The sequence below is a fragment of the Trachymyrmex septentrionalis genome, unplaced genomic scaffold (genome assembly GCF_001594115.1).
Source record: "Trachymyrmex septentrionalis isolate Tsep2-gDNA-1 unplaced genomic scaffold, Tsep1.0 scaffold60, whole genome shotgun sequence".
NCBI lineage: Eukaryota > Metazoa > Arthropoda > Insecta > Hymenoptera > Formicidae > Trachymyrmex > Trachymyrmex septentrionalis.
The window spans coordinates 1,491,352-1,497,156 of NW_017305779.1; positions in this window are offsets into that span (position 1 = coordinate 1,491,352).

Genomic DNA, 5,805 nt, shown 5'->3' on the forward strand with positions numbered 1-5,805 from the left:
ATAATAGTGATATTAAAATAATTAAGTCGGCCAACATAAGTAAAGTTAAATAAATTATCAGTAAACTTTTTATAAAAAATTCTTTTTTGCATTATTGATCATTCAGCAACAACCCAATAAGCAAGAAATATTTTGAAACATTTTATTTTTTAGCGACGCTGCTATGTTGATGGAATGTTTCAAAACATATTTTGCTTACTGGAAACATTCATCATAATTACTTACCGTAACCAGTACAAAACCGATGCAACATATAATTAAACTATCTGACACGAACAGAATCAACGCAATATCAGAATATAAATTTTCAATTCTTTTTGAAAAGATAATAATATTTTGATGTTTTTCAATTATTTTCCTCAATATTGCTAGATTCAGCCTGTGTTCATTTTGCTCTGAAATGATTTTTGTGAACCATTTACCGAGAATCTCTATTTGGCCAGCTAAATGTAATACCTAAAAGATTTCGAAAATGTGATTTTAGCTTGACATTTTGTATATAATCGCAGTAATTTTATAATTCCAGGGAACATTGCGATATAGTTAAGGTGGACGCAACAATTAAATTAAAATTTTTTTAAACCATTCTTTTCAAGACAATTTCAACTTACCAAGACAACGAGGAGAACGTCTAGCATGAGAACAGTGCAGCCGCATAGCACTGTGCAAAAAAATTGTGTAACTAATACCAATCCATAAACAAATTGTCTATTACTATTGAATGGAAAGTCCATCTTTAGAATAAGCGGTCGCATGGATATGTCAATGTTTTCTAGATTACTTGTATCAAAAGTGAAAACGCTAGCGGCATATAACGTTATGGCTATCGAGAAGATACCGAAGATGGCTTTAGCGAAATTCTGCGATAGAATGGCTTTATTTGTTCTCACACATGTACTAAAATCAGCAGTGTTATTTTTTTTCCAATCCATCTCCATCATCGTCAAAATCTTATCAAATGTTCTATAAGTGATTTTATCAATTATCACAATATAATAATAAAAAAAATTAATTTTCTAGAGCTACTGTATGTGTAGGAATTTGTATAATATTGTATACAAATAATATGATTAAAAATTATATAGTGTCTTTTTATATAAAAATATAATTAATACTTTTTTAGCATTTATATTATAGCTATTTGTATCTTACCGTTGATTAAACCAGAAAATGATGAGTTTAGAAGAAAATTGACTAAAACTCAAGGTTGCACTTAAACCATCCATCAAATCAGAAAGATCGACAGTGTGTAAGTGCAAAATAATATATCGATATTGTAAAGATTGAGTAACTACGAGTGCAATCGTCCAAAACAGTCTACAAAATGGAATGTACAGTGAATCTGGCCAGATACCAAAAATACGAAGCGGAATTTCTATGGTTCGGTTGATAGTGCTTGTAGGTGTTTGTTTCATACTCTTTTCTTTTTTATTTCTTGTTATATTAATTTACTGTATTTTTATCTTCTTTTACAGAAACATATATATAATTCGTATTACTATTAACTGAACAGTTAATTACTAAATCGTACAAAGCTGATCAATCGTACGATGTGTAAAACTGAGCATCTCGGTACAAATTGAAAAATTCTAATTGTAAGTGAAAGCAAAGTAAAAGAACATATTTTTATCTTCTCACAGTCATTAAATATTTACGGTTGTGCCTTTAAATTACATACACAATTGCTGTATCTTTCCTGTTACTCATGACTCTCGTAAGAGAAAAAAAAATATAAAAAAAAGTATTAAGAAAATATCCCTTAAATCAATAATAACCCTATAGACTAATGCAGAGGTGAGCGATTTGCTTTAAAAATTCAAGCAGACATAGGTAAGCAACACTCAAACGCAAATGTGAGTATTAAATTTATAATGGGAATCATAAGACAAAATTTCTGCGTGAAAATCGCATGTTTGAAGAAAACAAAGAGCACCAATCATGGTTATACGATGCTTTAAAATACGAAAAAACAAGAAAAAAAGACAAGCGAAGAAAAAGAAATTTACAACTCAGACAAATCTTCACCCTCTTTCTCTTTATTTGTCGCTTCGTATAATGCAAGACGCTATGCGCTCAGAAAGTATATAAAGTCTGAATAGAAATCGATGGAACTCGAAGCAGAGAGAATAATAAGCGAGCACGAGGAGAGAGAGAGAGAGAGAGAGAGAGAGAGAGAGAGAGAAAGAGAGAGAGGGTCAGAGAGACAGAGAAACAGAGAGAAAGAGAGAAAATCATAAGTCCACTTTGTTCGACTTCATTTAACACAACTTTGCGTTAATATTTCGAGTTATTGATTATTCTTCCAAGTTTATTCTGGTTTTCAACGAAAGCACACATTCAAGCACATTGACGTATACATATAACAGACGACAGAGCAGTAAGTAATATCGAAATATAAATTTTTATGAGTTTTAACTTGTATGTGAAATTCCTAAATTATAATATTCAACTTTTAAATTATTTAAAAAGAAATAATATATAAAAAAAAAATAATATATAAAATTTTGTTTCATTTTGATAGAGTGAAAACAAAATCATGATTTAACTAAATTCTACAATCTGTTAATTGTTTCTCATGGCGTAAAAGATAAATTAATATTAAAACAAATAAAATTAATTGTAATATTAAATATTATTATTTATTTAGCGGGAAAAGTAACATATGATTATGAAAAAAAAGGAGATTATAGAAGAAATAGCAAAGAAGAAAAAAGACAGAGATGTATAAAGATAGGAAAAAATAAAAATGAAAGAACTGAGGTACAATAGGGTATTAAGAACAACAGGGATGCTGAGATATTTTTAGGCAAAAATAAGTTATAAAGGTTGGTGGAATGTAGGCGTCAAAAAATAAAAAAAGAAAAATGAATAACAGAGAAAATAAACATAGGTATATGTGGAAAAGACTAAGAAATATGAAAGTATGTATGAATGTGATGGAGAGAAAAAGACAAAAAAATAAAGAGGAAGAGAGAGAGAGAGAGGGGTGGGAGGGAGAAATTATACTAAAGTTAGTAAAATAAAAGAGTCAAGAAAAAATTGTAAATATGATAACTATACGTAGTAAAGTGTGTTGTGGAAAATAAATAATTAAAAACAAAATAGAATATAAAATACTAAAAAAATGTATGTTTCTTTTTCACGTACGAGATATAGATATGCAAATGAGATGATAAGAAATAGTGAAAGACAAGACAGAATGTGAATATAGAACTATAAATATAATATTATTTTTTTTAATAGTTTCTAAATTTTTATGTTTAAATTTTTTTATAATTAAACATAATTAACTTTTTTCCAGGATATGGCCAGCAGTACAGATACAGATAGGATACCGACGATTTTACAATCTGTAATTATAATAGTTATGAAGAATGGATAAAAATACAACAAATATAATAGAGTTTTCTTTTGATTACACTGTTAAAACGTTTCAATGATAGACCCATAACTTTTTCAATTGTAGTTTTATTACTTTTTTAATATTTCAGTTTAGTATTAATACTTTAATTTTTATTACTTTTAGTCAAAAATTATATTTTAAACTTTTTTTGTCTCAGCAGCTTTCTAAATAATATATATTTGGTTACTCAAAATCATGAAATTATTAATAAGAATTATTTTTCTTGACATTTCTTAATTTGATTCACGATAACAGTAACAATTTCTACGAATCAAACGATTAAAGTATTTTGCATATAAATTGCAGCGATGTAACATTATTAAGACCCTCAACATTTTTTATATATAAAGTAAACTTATAATATTTATAAGATATCCATAGTGATTCTGGTTAAATGGTATATGTTTTCTTTTTTACAAAAAAAAAATATTTATCAACTGTTCCAGTAAGAATTAATTTGATCACTAAATAATAAATTATCTAAAAATTATAGCAACGAAACAAAAATAACTATTGAGATAAACTTTATAGCACACTTTATATAAATAACTATCGAGAAACTAAGACATATATACACGTATAAACAAGTGTTAGTTGAATTGAAAGAAAGAAAAATAATATAGATAATATAGATAAGTAAATATCTTTGACAAAAAGTTATTTTAAATACATATTTACATTATTTTGTATATGTATATATACATATGATACTAAAATATTTACAGATAATAGATATTTATTATAGAATAGAAAATATAGAAAATATAGAAAAAGTAAAAAGTCTGTAAAAAAGATAAAAAAATTTTAATTTATTATGAGCCAAAAAAAATTTACATGTCTTTTTTTTACATTGCTTTATAGCAATAAATTATATAATATTGATGCAAAATTAATTTAAACAATTTAAATTTTAGCTTACAAAATTAATGTGAAGTTTTATCTATATCCAGTTAATGAGATTTATGATTGGAAGTATATTGACGATGATTACTCCATGTAAAATTATTTTGAACTTTAGCAATAAATCTTAGGACTTACCAATGTCATGATTAAAGCGTTTAGTACGTCAATCGAACACCCTTTTGTTAGATGGTGAAAAAATTGCGTTATCATCATGAGCTTATGCAGGATGAGTTATTGCTGTTGAAGAAAAATTGCATCCTTAGGATAAGTGCCCGATCGAAGCAATTGTGTGATATATTAAAGTCATTTCTTCGTTTTAGACAAAATTACATTAAAACTATATATCACGACTTGGCGGCAGTGTGAAGACTAATTACATTCGAAACGCGATCAGCTATATGTTCGTTGTCGTGTGTGAACTGAACTGAATTTTTTAAGTTTTCTTTTACTGAGAAAAATTTCTGGTTGGAAATAGATTAACCAGAAAATTTTGATTATATTAATTAGAAATTTGATTGTCAGTAGAACTAGAATATTCTAAAAGTGCATTAGTAACTTTAGTACTATACTTATAACTGATGTAATTATCAGCGAATATTTACTGTTTTTTAGTAATAATCTATTGATTTTCTTACTTTTAGAGATTTTAATTTTCTATAGATTCTCAATCTGCAAATCATAAAAATAAATCAGTATATTATTACTGAAAAACAGTAAATATTTTCTGTTGATTACATCAATTAGCAGCACTAAAGTCAGTAATAACTCACACTGACTCACTTTTAGAAAGTAATACATTCAACCAGAAAATTCTAATTTGTTCATTTGGCGGCTATCATAATCAAGATATTTTAAACTTTTAATATTGAAGAAAACAAATTCTCTATAACTTTATAAAATAATTACATAAAATTTACTATTTTATATTTGTATCGCACAAAAAGCGATTGAAAGAATAATCGTTTTTTTATGCGATAATCTAAGATTAATTTAACCTTGAAGACATAATAATCAATGTGAAGAAATAACTGTACATTAAAGAGCTGCTCAAATTATTCATCAAATCTACAGTTCATCAGTGCGCTAGTGCAATACAAAGTAAGCATAATGATTTGAAAATTTGAACAACAATTAATATGACAAACCGTGACAATGTATGTAAAATAATATACGACACGTTCTGTCAGACGTAAAAAAGTAGAAATTCTATAGAGAAACATACTGCGCTCATATTATAGCATTTTCATAATTAAAAAAAAAGCTTCTTTATCAATGGTTCATAAAATCAAGTATTGGCAGACTTTGTATGTTCGATCAAGAATAACCACAAAGTAGCCCGTTAAAAATTGCAACGCTAAAGCGCATCACACACAATTGACAGATAACAGATAAAATTAATCATTAAATATAAGTATATACCAAACATATATTGTATATATGTACACACACACACACACACACACACACACACACACACACACACACACACACACACACAC